The sequence below is a fragment of the Aquarana catesbeiana genome, linkage group LG04 (assembly GCF_042186555.1).
Source record: "Aquarana catesbeiana isolate 2022-GZ linkage group LG04, ASM4218655v1, whole genome shotgun sequence".
NCBI lineage: Eukaryota > Metazoa > Chordata > Amphibia > Anura > Ranidae > Aquarana > Aquarana catesbeiana.
Genome location: NC_133327.1, coordinates 598,294,665 through 598,313,628, shown reverse-complemented (window position 1 = coordinate 598,313,628; position 18,964 = coordinate 598,294,665).

Genomic DNA, 18,964 nt, shown 5'->3' with positions numbered 1-18,964 from the left:
GAGTCCCATAGACGTCAATGGGGTTCTAACGTTCGTGCGAACTTTCGGTCCGTTCGCAGGTTCTGGTGCGAACCGAACCGGGGGGTGTTCGGCTCATCCCTACACACCAATATATCTAAAGATGCAACACGCTATACAGGCTGTGAAAGCTGCTTGTGCTCTCCATAATTTTATTCAAGAGCGTGACGGGTTCCAAATTGAGGACACCCTTGCCAATCAGGCCATGACAAGAGCTGAAATGAGATCCACTCGATGCAGCAGGAGTGGTGCTGCTTTACGAGAAAATTTCTGTTCATATTTCATGTCTCCAGAAGGTCAGCTGCCATGGCAGCTAGATGAAATAGCCTAGATAGACCAAATTTAACAAATCTTCTAAACATTGTGAATGTGTGTTTTTGTGAAGCTTATGTTTGGTCAATTTTTCCAGCTATGCTCTACTTTTTTTATGCATTGAAAAATGTGTATCTGACACTAACCACTTAAGGACCAGCCTCGTTTTGGATTTTAGGTGTGTACATGTTTAAAACAGGTTTTTTTGCTAGAAAATTACTTAGAACCCCCAAACATTATATATAGTTTTTCTTCTAACACCCTAGAGAATAAAATGGCAGTCGTTGCAATACTTTTTTTTGCACTGTATTTGCGCAGCGGTCTTAAAAGCGCACTTTTTTGGGAAAAAAATTCACTTTTTTGAATAAAAAAATAAGACAACAGTAAACTTAGCCCAATTTTTTTTTATATTGTGAAATATAATGTTATGCCAAGTAAATTGATACCAAACATGTCATGCTTGAAAATTGCGCCCACTCGTGGAATGGCATCAAACTTTTACCCTCAAAAATCTCCATAGGCGACGTTTAAAAAATTCTACAGGTTGCATATTTTGCGGTACAGAGGAGGTCTAGGGCTAGAATTATTGCTCTCGCTCTACCGGTCGCGGCGATACCTCACATGTGTGGTTTGACCGCAGTTTTCATATGCGGGCGCTACTCGCGTATGCGTTCACTTCTGTTTGCAAGCTCGTCAGGACGGGGGGGGTTTTATTTATTTTTACACTGTTTAAAAAAAAATTGTGTCACTTTTATTCCTATTACAAGGAATGTAAACATCCCTTGTAATAGAAAAAAGCATGACAGGACCTCTTAAATATGAGATCTGGGGTCAAAAAGACCTCAGATCTCATATTTACACTAAAATGCAATAAAAAAAAAAGTAATTTAAAAAAATGACATTTGAAAAAAATGTGCCTTTAAGAGGCGTGGACGGAAGTGACGTTTTGACGTCGCTTCCGCCCAGCAGTGTCATGGAGACGAGTGGGCGCCATCTTAGCCTCACTCGTCTCCAGACACAGGAAGGAGACAGATGTGATCGCCTCCGCTGCTACCGACGTCTCAGCGTGGGAGGGCACCGGATCGTGGCGGGGGCCCCTCTCCCACCACCGATAAAAGTAATCTCACGGTGAATCCGCCGCAGGGACCACTTTTATCTGAAAGCCGGCCGCCGCACGAAAATGGGGATACCTGGGTTATGGCAGCTAGCTGCTGCCATAACAACGATATCCCCGTTCAAAGTTTGGACGTACATAGTCGTGTGGCGGTCGGTAAGTGGTTAAGATACTATTAAAAACAAATAGCCTAATTTGTCTATTTTTTTGTGTAATAATGTTATTAAATGAACATTAGGCCTCATGCACACGAGACGCTGTTAAACGTGCATTCTGAGGCAGTTGGACAGTTTTTACAACTGGCCCTGAACTAATTCAATGTTATCCTATGTGTCCATGTACACAGTCTTTTTTTGCATTTTGAGGCAGTTGCGTTTAAACTCGTTTTTCAAGAAGCCAAAAAATGGGTTCATACGCTAAATTTTTCAACATTTCAGATGCCAAATGCGGCTAAACGCTGGTACCGCGTTTAGCTGCTTTTGCGTTTCTAAGGCCTCATGCACACGGACGTTTTTTACAGCCACTTTTTTTGAGTGTTTTTTGCAGCTTAAAAACGCCTGTTTATGTTAGACTATGGCTTCATGCCCACCTAGGCATTTTTGAGCTGCAAATGGCATAGGTGTTTTTAAGCTGTAAAAAAAAACCCAAGACCAGTGGGTTCTGAGAGACATTTTTCAGCTGTAAAAACTCTCTAACGCTAATAAATGCTCAAAAACGTTGCTCACCAATTTTTTTTAACGTTTTTGATCCATTGGAAAATAAAAAAATATTGAAAACAAAACGCAAAAAAAGCTAACGGGGAAAAACGCTAATAAACGCTAAAAAACGCTAAAAACCGCTATTGCTAAAACGTTGAAAAAAGCTGAAAAAATGAAAAAAAAATCACTGCAAAGCTACTGGCGTTTTCATAATGTTATTTTAACATCCCGTGTGCATGAGGCCTAAGTGTTTTTTAGGCCTCATGCACACGGGATGTTAAAATAACGTTATGAAAATGCCAGTAGCTTTGCAGTGTTTTTTTTATAAATTTTTGAAGCTTTTTTCAACGTTTTTGCAATAGCGTTTTTTAGCGTTTATCAGCATTAGAGCGTTTTTACAGCTGAAAAACGTCTCTCAGAACCCACTGGTCCTGGGTTTTTTTTACAGAACGCCTATGCCATTTGCAGCTCAAAAACGCCTAGGTGGGCATGAAGCCATAGACTAACATAGACAGGCGTTTTTAAGCTTCAAAAAACACTCAAAAAAGCGGCTGTAAAAATGTCCGTGTGCATGAGGCCTTGAAAGAACCCTATTTTTTCACCAGAAAACACAGGAATATGATGGTAAACTGCAGCAGAGAATGACATTTTGCAACCCGAATTGGGGCCACTTGGTGCTAGGAACCCCAAATTTGGTTTGCTAACACAGTGGAACTAACACTACAACATATCCAAATTTGGAAAATGTCAGAAAATGTCCTTCTCTGCTGCAGAAGTGCTTGACATTTTGCAACCCGACTTTGGGGCCCCATATCTCGGGGCCACTTGGTGCTAGGAACCCCAAATTTCCTAGCACCAAGTGGGCCCGAGATACGGGTCCCCAAAGTTGGGTCGCAAAATGACATTCTGTGCTCTGCAGATGCTTCTAGACGCAAATGCGGTAAAACGCAGAGAAAAAAAATAGAACGAGAATAACGGTTATAGTCTTTATATTTTCTTCCATTCTCAGTTAATTCTTTTTCTATTCTTTTCTATTTTAATTTGTTAGAAATTAGGCTGAGTTTAATGAAATTCAGAATAAGTATAAATCATGTTTGCTATAGTCCAAACTGGGATTTGCTGGTTCTCAAGGCATCCTGGGTAGTTTATTTTTAAAGGGCAGGTTTTTGATCACATGCTGATTCCAAAAATGCAAAACGCATCAAAAACGCATCAAAAATGCATCTAAAATTATGGACTTGCGTTTTTCTTGCATGCCCATTGAATTCTATTAGGCTCCATTCACACTAGCGCGTTTTTTGATGCATTTTGCATTTTGCAGAAATGCATGGGAATTTTTTAACATGGGTTCCTATGGAACATGTTCACATCAATGCCTTTTTGTACCTCTTCATTTTTGGAAAGGGTCAGGGACTTTTTTCATGCAAAATGCAGCGTTTTGCATGTAATACAATTCAATGGACCAGCATCAAAAACGCATGTGCACCGTTTTTGCAGCGTTTTTGCCTTTTTTTTTTTTAAACTGTAAAAAAAAAAAAAAAAACGTGGAAAAAACGCCACAAAAACGCTGTAAAAACGCTACAAAGCCTTAGGCTCCATTCACACTAGCGCGTTTTTTGATGCATTTTGCATTTTGCAGAAATGCACGGGAATTTTTTAACATGGGTTCCTATGGAACATGTTCACATCAATGCTTTTTTGTTTCTCTGCATTTTTGGAAAGGGTCAGGGACTTTTTTTCATGCAAAATGCAGCGTTTTGCATGTAATAGAATTCAATGGACAAGCATCAAAAACGCAAGTGCACCGTTTTTGCAGCGTTTTTGCAGCGTTTTTGATGCTTTTTTTGCCGTTTTTTTTTTTTTTTTTTTAATTTCTTTTTAAATTTTTTTTAAGACTGTAAAAAAAAAACTGTAAAAAAAAACAAAAAACCGCAAAACGCAAATCGCGGCAAAAACGCCGCAAAAACGCCGCAAAAACGCTGCTCAAAAACGTGGCAAGCATGAAAAAAAAACCTCCAAAAACGCTCAAAAGCAACATGCATAGGTGTGAATCGAGCCTTAGGCTCGATTCATATCTATGCATGTTGCTTTTGAGCGTTTTTGGATTTTTTTTTTGTGATGCTTGCCACGTTTTTGAGCAGCGTTTTTGCAGCGTTTTTGCCGCGTTTTTGTTGTGTTTTGCGTTTTGGTTTTTTTTTTTACAGTTTTTTTTAGACTGTATACAGTCTAAAAAAAAAAAAACACTAAAAACGCAAAACGTATCAAAAACTGCATTTTGCATGAAAAAAGTCCCTGACCCTTTCCAAAAACGCAGAGGTACAAAAAGGCATTGATGTGAACATGTTCCATAGGAACCCATGTTAAAAAATTCCCATGCATTTCTACAAAATGCAAAATGCATGAAAAAACGCGCTAGTGTGAATGGAGCCTTACAAAATGCTGCATTTTGCATGAAAAAATGTCCCTGACCCTTTCCAAAAACGCAGAGGTACAAAAATGCATTGATGTGAACATGTTCCATAGGAACCCATGTTAAAAAATTCCCATGCATTTCTGCAAAATGCATCAAAAAACGCGCTAGTGTGAATGGAGCCTAAGGCTCGATTCACATCTATGCATGTTGCTTTTGAACGTTTCTGCAGTGTTTTTTGTGGTGCTTGCCGCATTTTTGAACAGCGTTTTTTACAGCGTTTTTGCAGCGTTTTTGCCGCGTTTTGCGTTTTTTTTTTTTTTTTTACAGTGTTAAAGTGTATCATGACAGCTGGGTTTTTCCAAGCCACAACCTGATCTGCAAAGTTCGGACTGATGTCAGACTGTTCAGAAATCATTGTCATTGTGATAACCTTCTTATATTAATATTATATTTTATGCAAAAATGTATGTAAATTTATGTAAAAAAAAGTTAACCTTATATTCTGTATTTTTCTACTGCTGCTGCAGCCTACCAGTGACAGATGAAACTGACAGGTCTTTTTATAAACAAACCCATGGAATCACTATGATTAAGAATGCAAGAATAGAAAAATTGTAGTAACCTAAAAATGAATGAACCTATTAATGAATGGATAGACATAGCTTTATAGACAGATGTTATAGACTTGAATGCTACGGGTATATGTCGATATGGCTGTGGATGTGCATATATACAACTTAATTAAGAAAGGATCTTTTCAAACATGTGAGCCGACACTGAAGTCTTGTTTTTAGAGGTGCAAGCTCCAGCTCTCATAATTATTCCTGCTTTCATTTTTAGTGAATGAGAGGAAAACAAGTGTACTCAGTGAAGTTGGGTTTTTTGGCCTGCATCCTGTTTCTGAGTCAAAGGCTCACTGAGGCTTGGTTCACACTGACACAACCTGAAAGTTGTGTGACTTACAGTGCGACTTTACTAGGTGACTTTGACAAGACATTGAAGCAACTTCAGGGAATGCCTGTGTAATATTCCTGTAATGTCGGATCCAAATCACGTCAATTAACTACTTAAGGACCGGACGACTTAATGACCAGGCCATTTTTTGCGATATGGCACCGCGTCGCTTTAACTGACAATTGCGCTGTCGTGCGACGCTGTACCCAAACAAAATTGATGTCCTTTTTTCCCACAAATAGAGCTTTCCTTTGGTGGTATTTGATCACTTCTGCGGTTTTTACTTTTTACTCTATAGACAAAAAAAAAAGCAACAATTTTGAACAAAAAGCAATAGTTTTAACCTTTCGCTATAATAAATATCCCCAAAAAATATATAAAAAACCCCAAAATTTCATCAGTTTAGACCGATATATATTCTTCTATATATTTTTGGTAAAAACATCACAATAAGCGTATACTGATCAGTTCGTAGCGTCTACAAAAATAGGGACTAGATTAAGGCTGGGTTCACACCTATGTGAATTGGATGCGGGTTTCCCCGCATTCCAATTCTCATAGCAGGAGAATGTGACCTGATCTCTATGGAGCCGGTTCGCATACCTCTGGGGCGGCTCCGGAGCGCACTGCGTCTTTGGCTCAGTTTCAGGGCCGAATTCAGGCAAAGATTCAGTCTTGATTCATCTCTGAAACTGAGAACAGGAACACACAGTATTCCTGTGCAATCTGAGGCCGGTTTAGGATTGAACCGAGCCTTATGGCATTTTTTTTTACTAGGAATGGCAGTGATCTGTGATTTTTAGTGGGACTGAGACATTGCGGCAGACAGATCGGACACCTAACTGACATTTTTGAAACTTTTTTGAGAACCAGTGACATTATTACAGTAATCAGTGGTAAAAATATGCACTGCTATTGTACTAATGACATTGGCAGGGCAGGGGTTAACATCAGGGGCGATCAAAGGGTTAAATGTGTTCCCTGCAGGTGTGTTTTAACTGTATGGGGGATGGGCTGTCTGGGGGAAACACACAGATTAGTCTTCCTGCATAGCAGAAAGACAAGATCTGTGTGATCTCCCCTGTCAGAACGGAGATTTGCCTTGTTTACACAGGCAGATACCTGTTCGGTCACTGTAGGGAAGGATCACGGATGGCTGCCAGACATCGAGTTCATCCCACCCGCTGATTGGCTCCCCCCCCGCTGGCCAGGCATCACGCGCATGTGTCCACAAACTAGAGTTTCCGAGGCAACGTACAATGACGACGATTTGCGGGAACAAGCCAACCTGCCGCAGCACAATGACGGCGGCTGGTCGGCAAGTAGTTAAAATAAGTATTCGACTTGGAGGCAATGTCCATCAAAGTCTATGGGCAGAAGTCGGACAAAAATCGCTTTGAAGTAGTACAGGAACCTTTTCTAAAGTCGGAGCGCCTTCAGTAGTGCTAGCATCAGTAGCATTAACTAAAATGGGACTTCACGTATCATGCGACTTGGAGTCTCACAAGTTGAATCCCAAGTCGCGGCAGTGTGAACTGAGCCTAAAAGTATAATGATGACAACCCAGGCATTTGAAACTAGTTGACAGTGGTAACTCTCATGTATCTAACCTATCAAGTTCCTATAAACAGAGGTTTTCATTTTTTAATGGTATCATGTATTAATAAATTCATATTGCAGATAAATATAACCACATTTAAAAAAAAAAGTCTAAAATAATATACATTCCCTCTAAAATCCATGGTGTTAACTTACATTTCAAATGATGGGCACAGCTGTACCGAATATGTGCCTTTTCCCATTTATCTATTAGGCCTGTACAGTATAAGGGTGCATGAATGAATAATGGTTTATGCAGCAATCTCATCTCTTCAGGAGTGATTGCAAATAAAGGAATGATAGCTGGATCTCTAGTCTTGCAATAAATATTCATTAGCATGATCATTAACACCTTAATTGATAATAATATGATGGTGACATATTAACAATTAGAGCTGGGAATTGTTCTATTATTCTGCGAAAACCTGAAGTGAATTTGTACAGAAAGACTGTTAACTACTGAATCATTGCACTTCTGCTCTACTGGGACTGGATAAGGATATGGGGCATTTCAGCCTATCTCAGCAATACTTTACAATAGAAACTATACACTAGATTGAACTTAGGGGTAAGCAAATATTATTATATATTTAAGCTCAGTAAAACTGATCCTAATGATCTAAACTTGACTTAGAAATGATTTTGTTCGGACAGTTTACCCAGCAGAGTGCTGACTGTAATGTTACCTGTCCTGTAAGTTCCAAAGATCTGAGTTTTAAAAATATGTAAATGAGATTATTTTGAATCAGCAAGTTGAACAATGATGCTAGAATGCTGACAAGTAAATTGATAGACAGATTTGTAAAATTTTGTACTTTAGGAATCCAGTGCACTGTATTGTGTTGATGATAATTGTGCTTGTTTTAACCATTGTTAATCTCGTTTCCAGAAGTATCCGCACAGAATGAGGAAAAATATTCACTTAAAGTGACCCTGTTGGGAAAATGAAAAAATGAAATTGGCCAAAAAGCTCACCCTGCAAAAGAAGGGAGTACATTTTCAACACCCCTACTGCCCAAACTGCTGAAAACAGCTTAGTTGAAGAGAAATCTTTCACTTAGGTATTCTTAGAAACCAACATTTCCAGGAGTATCAGTCTCAAGGCTCCTGCTGCTTTCCATGGCTTTTTCCAGTGACCTCTATGTCACTATAGGACACAGTACCCTCTCCATGATCCAGCACTGCACTCTGTGTCATTCTCTATTCCTGACCACCACGCCTCTTCTGGGTAAATGATGCCCCATTCAACTCAACCCATCTCCTGTGCCATACTGGTTCTACATTTAAGTGTTAACATACACTATGATCTCAAAAGTATTGGGACGCCTGCCTATACACGCATATGAACTTTAATGGCATCCCAGTCTTAGTCCATAGTTTTCAATATTGGGTTGGCCCACCCTTTGTAACTGTAGAAAACCTTTGGGATGAGTTAGAGCAGAGACTGTGAGCCAGGCCTTCTCGTCCAACAAATGTGCTGCTGGAAAAATGGTCAAACATTCCCATAGACACTGTTAGAATTGAGTTCACCTGCTGGTGGCACTATCCTGTTCTGGGATGTTTGCTGCAGCTCCAGTGTCCACCAGTAGGTGTCTTCCAGGAGCCAGCAGGCTGCTGTAATCAGGCACATTAGTGTTCAGCTGCCGGGGGGCTCCTTAGGGCTGCTCCTCCCTTCCCCCGGTGCATCACGATTCTAATCCCTTCCTTGCTACCAGTTTGTTCCTGATTGCCAGATCCAGCCTGCACGCCTCTGCCTTGCTCTTGCCCTCCTTTGCCTAGCTCCTGCTTAAGTTCCCAGTCTTGATCTCCTCTACCTCGCATTCCTGCATTCCCTGTATCTTTAGCAGTATATTGTATATATTTGGATTTCATTAGTAGTTAGGTTTATTAGTTATTCTGGTTCTTGTGCATTGGGAGTTTGTTTTTTTGTTTGTCTTTGGGGTTGTTTATGTTTGTTGTTTGCTGTGTTCATGGTTTGCTGTTTTTCACTGTAAATAAATATCACCTTAAAGATATATACTTTGATTGTTTGGTCTCAGTTCCCTTGTGTAGCTACGTGTCTGGTCTCCTTAGCCGCCGATTCCTGACAGACACACTCCTAAACCTTATTGACAGCATTCCCAGAGGTGTTAAAGTGATTATAAAGTCTCTTTTTTTCTATTAAAATATCCTCGGGTCCCTCTTCTGTGCTCCTGGGCCCTGCCTCCTGTTGAGTGCCCCCACAGCAAGCTGCTTGCTGTGGGGCCACCCAAGCTGAGCTGCAGATCCCTTTGTCCATTCAGACACAGAGCTACAGTTCGGCCCTGTCCCCTCTCTCTCCTGATTGTCTAACTGACTTTGAATGACAGCAGCACAAGCCAATGGTGGCGCTGCTGTGCCTCAGCCAATCAAAAGGGAGAGTCCCAGACAGCTGAGGGACTCATGGACATCGCTGGACAGAGATGAGGCTCAGGTAAGATTAGAGGGGCTGAGGGGGGCTGTTGCATACAGAAGGCTTTTTTATCGTACTGATAATAAACAAAAAATGTGTAGCGCTATTTAAGACAAGATATCTTAAACTGATAAAATAGCTTATAACCAAAGTATAATGTACAACAATAAAGGTAGCATATATAAATCAAATTGAAAATAGAAAATATGTTAAATGGACAATCAGTGAGTTGGGACTGGATGGGTCACTACCCAACATGTGAGGTGAGGAGCGCCTTCACCAACATACAGCAGAAAGAGTCTCAGAGATTAATGTTCTGCAATCATTTAAAAAGTCTCATCAATAGATGGGATATTCCATATATGAATCACACTATTCACCACTGTGTCTTCAAAAACATGCAGTGTGCTTGGATGTAAAAGGTGGGAGCTTACCGGAGGGTTTGAACCCCAAGCCAGCATATGCTGTTAGGGTCAAACCAAGCTTTTATTGCACCCTGGCAATAGTGAGAGGATCTTGGCAGGAGACACTGAACCGGGCTGCTCTAGTGATGCATCCTCTCCACAGGCACTGCTGGATCTCTCCACGCAAGGTTCATAAAAGGCACAAAAAGGGACTACATAGCGTGATACCGTAGACAACGTATTTATTAAATGAAAAGAGATACACTTACATGATGAAGTAAATAAAAAGCGCTTGTATATAAAAGGGGCGGCAGTGGAGTCCTCCCGACGCGTTTCGTCTCAATAGACTTCGTCCAGGGGTCAGGGGTTTTTATCGTACTGAATAGAATACATTAAGATATAAAACCTTCTGACTTTACAATCCCTTTAAAGCTGTTATAGCTGCAAAGGGTGGTCCAACTCAATATTGAATCCTACGGACTAATGCCCTGTACACACGATCGCACATTCCAACAACAAAATCCATGGCTCAAACTTGTCTTACATACACATGGTCACACAAATCTTGTCGGAAATTCCAAACGTCAAGAACACAGTGACGTACAACACGTACAACGAGCCGAGAAAAATGAAGTTCAATAGCCAGTGCGGCTCTTCTGCTTAATTCCGAGCATGCATGGAACTTTGTGCGTCAGAATGGTGTACACACGATCGGAATTTACCGCAATGGATTTTGTTGTTGGAAAATTTGAGATCCAGATCTCAAATTTTGTGTGACGGAAATTCCGATGGAAAATGTCCGACAGAGCCTACACACAGTCGGAATTTCTGACAACAAGCTCCCATCGAACATTTTCCGTCGGAAAATCCGACCGTGTGTACGGGGCATTAGACTGGGATGCCATTAAAGTTCATGTGCGTGTAAAGGCAGGCGTCACAATACTTTTGACAATATAGTGTATATGAAACATCTTGGGGGCAGAAAATATGGAAAGCAACAATGAAGACATGAAAGTTGCATAGAATTTTTACAAAGAGAGGTAATAAAAATGGCAGCCTCCATGTTTCTTTTATGGCATGTTTATTTTGTGAATTTGTGTACCTTCACGATCAAAAGTAAAAATATAAGGACCTCAGTGGCTGTCAGTTTTAAAATGATCATTTTAATTTTCCAGAACAACAAAAGTTTGTTGCTGAACAGCTATACAAAATGTAAATCTTAGGCTACTAAAAGGAGAGGCAGATGGCCCTTAGTTTTGCTCTTGTGTTAAAGAGGAGTATCCTTAGCATCTCTCTAGTAGGCTTACTCATTGCTCCTCACTATAAAATACTGGGAACTGCAAGTATACAAATCTCCTGTTCTTTGGTGCTTCATACCCTGCATTTAAAAACATTGGCAGGCACTTTCTTTTCAAGTATCAACCTGTAAATTAAAACTGACAGAACCTTGAGAGTCACAGTGACGTATCTTAGGTGTATTAAAAGTACATATTGACAAAAAGCACTTATTCTTTACCTACCAGAGGGTCAACAAGTGGCATATGGCCAACTGGGAGTCATCAGAGTAAACAGCTGTTATGTTAACTGCTAATATTCTCCAGTAATTACTACATTTGTTTTTGCACATCATGGCATTAAACAATGCTTTAAAACAAGTATCAACAGTGAATGTTAAAAAATTATTTTGTTTGTTGCACTAAAATTTTTGTTTTTAATTAACTATACTAAGCATATTTTTACCATACATTTTAATCATTGCATTACAGAGTTTACTTGATCCTATCGGGTCTAATAAAAGCTCAGCCACAGCCCCAATATACTCTTGAAAAAATATTTGGTTGGGTTCTTGTGTTCTAGAATTTGTTATTCTACTTTTTCACTTCTCCTAGGCTTTATTGTTTGGCCTTTTTTTTTCATTGTAGAGCATCTTAAAATCATATCTATACAAACAATTCATTTTCAAACGCTTTCATTTATTTTTTTTTTTTAAGTCCAAGCCATCTAGTATTCTAAAGGGACTGGAAACTCGTAGTTGCTGGAGCAATTCTGGTATAGAACAGACACTGAAAGACGACAATGATACCAAGCAAAACACACAAATGGTCCATAGAGTTTTTTGAGGGGATTTCTTAGCCCGCCAGAAGGAAGCTTGGTCGAGCTTAGTCAAAAACAGTAATGGCATGAAAATTAAACAGACAGGTGGAATAAGCACATACAAAAACTACACAGACTGAAAAGAGTTTTATGCAAATTAGATTGTATCAATGAAACTTTGTGCTGAAATGCCATCTATTGGAAATGCTATACTTGACTTTGTTATTTGAAACACAAATAAAATAAACTGACCTTATTTTTTTCTCTATGCTTTTTTAATTGGTATATCTTATCAAAACATTTTTAAAATAAAAAAAAAAAAGTATAACATTAGAACACAAGGGAAACATTCTCTAGAAGGTATGGTTATAAAATGTATAGAACATACCGTAAATTAAAAAGTTATTATTTTCAATGTTTTTTTTTATTGTAACTCTTCTAAAGTTAAGAATTAACAAGGTCCTGCCACACTACAAGAGCCAGAAATGTTAGTTTTAACTCATAGTAAAAGGAATTGTACTTCACTATTCTGGTTTTTAATACTAGGTCTTGTGATGTATGCTAATTTAAGGTTGGAGATGGGAAGGTGTAAAGAGTGAAACTAAAACATAAGAGAATGTTAAGGAATATTTCAGTATATAGTCAGTAGGTAAAAGACTGGCACTCCAATATTTCAGATGGACGAGTCTGGAACCCCTGTATGGATGTGATCAGTGATCCTGCTATAGCAGATATACCCACATCTTCTAGCTACTAATCATAAGAACTAGTATAGACTTCAATATATTATTCAGGGGGGAAAAAAGGGGGCTCCTACTTTTTTCCAGATAGGTTGATACATCTAAAATAAACCTCAAAGTCCCTTTTTTAAATTAAAGTATGATGCTGAGACATTTTAAAAATAATTAAAGTGTATGTAAAGCCAGACCTTTTTTCATTTTTTGGATAAGAGTTTTGCTTTTTTTTCTTTCATCTGTTTCATTGGTTCACTTCCTGTTCAATAAATAACAGAAGTAGGAAAAAAGCTCCACACTGGTGATCAGAACAAATAGAGAGTGTGAATTTCTGCAATAGAATCACACACAGACAACAATAAAAACCTGGGTGAAGATGGTTTTTTGTCAAAATCGGTGCAGTTATGTTTTAATGAAAAAATAGCTTCACAGCAGGATAACGCAAAAAGTAAATGTGTTTTAGGGACCAAACATTCCAACTTCATTAGGACTTAGGCCCCTTTCACACGATAAGCCTGCTCAGATCCGCCTGCCCATTTTTCAGGCGGATCCAAGCGGGCCACCCATTGACTCAAATGGGCAGGCGGATGTCAGCGGAGATGTGTCTGCTGACACCCGTCTGCCGTCCGATCCGCTCAAAACAGGCGTATGACGATACGTTTGCCATCTGTCTTGGCGGATAGGATGAGATCTGATGTAAATGGGCATGCTGTCCGTTTTCATCCGATCTCCCCATAGAAATCAACGGGGCTCTGACAGGTCCCTCCCCTCTCAGTGATGGACCTGTCATCTGCCGGCTCAGTGGAGATCAATGGAGTGATCTCCTGCTGAGCTGGCGGACTACGCTGAAACGGATCCGCCTCATGTGGAAGGAGCCTTACAATTAAGTAGTAACTTAAGTGCACCAAAGAGAAAATCTTTGCTAGATTGATATGTACAGCATAGGTGTAGTTTCTGACTGATCAGGTGAAACAATGAGAATGTGTACAAGCATTATTGGCAGTACAGGCTGAGTCAGAAAATACAGCATTCATTTACATTCCACGCTGGAACTAGGATCCCACAGAAGGGCAGGCTCTTCGTTCTGAGACTGCACTGTCACTGATAGCATCTGGACCCAAAACAACATCTGGAACTGGTCTGGTTATCTTACATTTATGTGATCACTGTGACAGACAAACACATGTGTTTGTTTACAAAGCAAACTCAATAGTATTGTTTTTATTGGGCCTTAAACCAAGTGAGGCACAATGACAGTCTGTTGCTGCTGTTAAAGTAAAACACAGACATAAAAAATACACACATATTAAATTTTTTTTAAAAGTTTTAAAGCTGAAAAAGGTTAAAAAAAAATAAAAAGCATTTAAAAACTTGATTTAGGTAGGCAAAACAGAGTTATTGTAAAGTTAAAAGAGGCATATTGATGTTGCTATATTTGGTCTGGGCAGCTAAGTTTTAATTCCTCTGGTAATGAAAGGGTTAAAATATCCCAGGCAATGATGTAGAATTAGTATTAATGTTACAAGTTACATAAAAACATGGAAGGGTGATGGCAGAGAAAAAAAAAAAAACAAGTGGTTTATTGAGTCTGTTTTTTTTTTTTTTGGTTATTGTATTTTTGTCTGAGTATAGATGTAGATGTTTGTCCTAAGCATGTCACTTGAGGCACTAGGGGTTCACACCTGAATTGCACAGGAATGCGGATTGCATTTCTGTGTGATTGCTGTGCAATTTTTACACTGGATCGCACAAAATGCACCACTCTTAAAAAACGCACTGCACCAATTTTCATGGTACTGCAGTACCATGCGATCCTGTGCAGTACCAGGCAAACACATAACGCCTTTTGTCACCTCCACACCATTTCTTAAAGAAACACCTCTTACAGTTGAATTACCAACAAGAAGGCATTTCTTTTTAGAAACCTCATCAACGACACGTGCCGGATTCCTAAAATTATATACAGAACAGTCATCTTTTTCACAGACAACTACTGCCATCCAGTTTAGAGAGAGCACTTTAAGGGTTATATGATGATACACCAAAAGCTACATGTCTATGTTTCATAGTCCTCGTTCATCCAGAACCCACAGATGTCCACAATGTGCAGTCACTAGGGATGAGCTTTGAGTTCGAGTTCATCCCTAGCAGTCACTGTAAAGATGTCCACTCCTGTACAGTCTCTGAAGAAGTGGTGACTTTTTGCAAGGTAACAGAATAAATTGGCTTAGATATCCTCCTGATCTCAGACTAAAGGGCACAAACCAAGGGATGTGGACAAACAAAGTCACCACATAACTTGGCAATCTGCATAAAAACAAGAGTTTTCAGAGTATGGTGGAAAATAACTGGCAGATAAGTGTTGAACTGAACTAAACCCGATGTCTTCAAAAGTTAGTAGTATGATCAAACACAGGTACTTGGGCCAGGCATGGGCTGTTTACTGCCTTCAAACTCCTACTGTTTTCAACCTAATGATGTTTAAATGATGCACTTTTGTCCACTGCACTCACACTGAAAATGAGCAAACGTTTTACTATTCCACCTAAACAGCACACTACCCCTCTTACATATTCTCATTGGAACACACCTAGTACTCCAAACACTTAATCAGCAAAAAAAAAAATCCCCAGGACTAACAACACCTAGTAAGTAAACATGAACAACAACAACCCAGCAACAACCACAATACCAAGGTTAACCACTTCCTCTAAAAGGACGTACTTGTACATCCTCTGGTTGAAGCGGTTATACAGGGCCATGACTGCAGCCGGCGATGCTCTTTCATGTAAAAGCAATCTTAGTAGCTAAGAATGTTGTTCATCATTTTATTCTCTAGGGCCTCTGCTTAAATATATATATAGAGGGGCCCAGAAAAATGTATACACACTTCAACATGAAAAATATTTGCATAAAAATGTTATTACTAGATTTATATAAACATCAAAGGGTAGCTGTAAGTCATGTTTGAATTATGCAATCACATTAGGTGCTCTAAGGCCTGGTTCCCACCTATGCATTTTTAGTGCTTTTTGCATTTTGCATATTTGCACTACAGAATGTGTTACATAAAAAAAAATGTTAAATGGACTGTAGTGCAAATCTGCAAAATGCAAAAAGCACCAAAAATGCATGGGTGTGAATCAGGCCTTAGTGCCCACCATTACCATCCAGATATTTTCTATTTGGCTAACTACTGCATGAACAACGTTGACTAGAGTGTCCACAGGAATTGCTGTGCATTCAATTTCTTCCTGTAGTGCAGTCAGTGTAGGTGCTTTTCTATGGTACACCACATCCTTTAGTGTTCCCCTCAGATAGAAATCAAGTGTTGTTATGTCTGGGGGACGTGGAGGAAATTCAACACCTCTACGATCTATTTAACATCCTGGCAGAATGTCACGACTCTGTGTTATTGAGATGGTGCACCATCTTGCTGGAACTAAAATTGCTCGTCCACATAAACTGCATGAATGGCCGGTAACATGATGACAACAATGGTGCGATTACTGACATCTTTAGGGGAAACATATCACCACATATTGCTGCCATAATTCAGTTCAGGTTTTAAAAAAGGGCATAGATAACAACTGTTGTTATATATAATTCTGGGGGGTTCTAAGTAACCTTCTAGCAAAAAAGCTAATTTTTACATTAAACTTATGTGAGAAGTGTCAGAATAGGCTTGGGAAACATAAGTAATCAAATCAAGAAAAAATAAAACAAATTGAAAATACTTTATTCTTACCCCATCCAACTATTAATGTTTAAACTATGCACTTTTTTCTGCTGTACTTTTGTCCAGACACACTCACAATCTCATTGTTTGAAAAATAAGAGTAATATAACAGTTACTTTAGCATGAAGTTTGTACTTTAATGGTTTCCTAATGTATATACAATGGGGCAAAAAAGTATTTAGTCAGCCACCAATTGTGAAAGTTCTCCCACTTAAAAAGATGAGAGGCTTGTAATTGTCATCATAGGTATACCTCAACTATGAGAGACAAAATGTGGAAACAAATCCAGACAATCGCATTGTCTGATTTTTGAAAGAATTTATTTGCAAATTATGGTGGAAAATAAGTATTTGGTCACCTACAAACAAGCAAGATTTCTGGCTCCCACAGACCTGTATCTTCTTCCTTAAGAGGCTCCTCTGTCCTCCACTCATTACCTGTATTAATGGCACCTATTTGAACTTGTTATCAGTATAAAAGACACCTGTCCACAATCTCAAACAGTCACACTCCAAACTCCACTATGGTGAAGACCAAAGAATTGTCGAAGGACACCAGAAACAAAATTGTAGACCTGCACCAGGCTGGGAAGACTGAATCTGCAATAGGCAAGCAGCTTGGTGTGAAGAAATCAACTGTGGGAGCAATAATTAGAAAATGGAAGACATACAGGACCACTGATAATCTCCCTCGATCTGGGGCTCCACGCAAGATCTTACCCGGTACAGTCAAAATGATCACAAGAACGGTGAGCAAAAATCCCAGAACCACACGGGGACCTAGTGAATGACCTGCAGAGAGCTGGGACCAACGTAACAAAGGCTACCATCAGTAAGACACTATGCCGCCAGGGACTCAGATCCTGCAGTGCCAGACGTGTTCCCCTGTTTAAGCTAGTACATGTCCGGGCCCGTCTGAGGTTTGCTAGAGAGCATTTGAATGATCCAGAAGAGGATTGGGAGAATGTCATATGGTCAGATGAAACCAAAGTAGAACTGTTTGGTAGAAACACAACTTGTCTTGTTTGGAGGAGAGAGAATGCTGAGTTGCAACCTCTGGCAACATCATGCTTTGGGGCTGTTTCTCTGCAAAGGGAACAGGATGACTGATCCGTGTACATGAAAGAATGAATGGGGCTATGTATCGTGAGATTTTGAGTGCAAACTTCCTCCCATCAGTAAGGGCATTGAAGATGAAACATGGCTGGGTCTTTCAGCATGACAATGAACCCAAACACACCGCCCGGGCAACGAAGGAGCGGCTTCGTAAGAAGCATTTCAAGGTCCTGGAGTGGCCTAGCCAGTCTCCGGATCTCAACCCCATAGAAAACCTTTTGGAGGGAGTTGAAAGTCTGTGTTGCCCAGCAACAGCCCCAAAACATCACTGCTCTAGAGGAGATCTGCAGGAATGGGCCAACATACCAGCAACATTGTGTGACAACCTTGTGAAGACTTACAAAAAACGTTTAACCTCTGTCATTGCCAACAAAGGATATATAACAAAGTATTGAGATGAACTTTTGATATTGACCAAATACTTATTTTCCACCATATTTGCAAATAAATTCTTTCAAAAATCAGACAATGTGATTGTCTGGATTTGTTTCCACATTTTGTCTCTCATAGTTGAGGTATACCTATGATGACAATTACAGGCCTCTCTCATCTTTTTAAGTGGGAGAACTTGCACAATTGGTGGTTGACTAAATACTTTTTTGCCCCACTGTATACATGTGATATAAGACATAGGTCTAGTATGTAGTAATATATGCTGTAGATTTATTTGAACATGTATTTCTGCTGAGCAGCTAAATGGTGGCGCTAACTCCACATTATATAGTTTCAAGGAATACAGCATAATGACCTGAGCAGGCATATAGTGCAATGTGCTGGGGCAGTTTTTTTTTTTTTTTTTTTTAGTCTGAAGTTACATTTTAATAAGAGCCCTTTCACACTGGGGCGGGGGGTGGCGTCAGCGGTAAAACGCCGCTATTATTAGCGGCGTTTTACCGTCGGTATGCGGCCGCTAGCGGGGCGGTTTTACCCCCCGCTAGCGGCCGAGAAAGGGTTAAATACCACCGTAAAGCGCCTCTGCAGAGGCGCTTTGCCGGCGGTATAGCCGCGACGTCCCATTGATTTCAATGGGCAGGAGCGGTAAAGGAGCGGTATACACACCGCTCCTTCACCGCTCCGAAGATGCTGCTGGCAGGACTTTTTTTACCGTCCTGCCAGCGCATCGCTCCAGTGTGAAAGCCCTCGGGGCTTTCACACTGGAATACAAGCATCGGCATTTTCGGGTCGGTTTGCAGGCGCTATTATTAGCGCAATAGCGCCTGCAAACCGCCCCAGTGTGAAAGGGCTCTTATACAAGAAGTGCAGGGTTGGAGAGTCATATACCAAATGTTTTGGTAGCAAGCAAAATAAATTGTACTGCAGATGTGTCAAAGAGGCGATA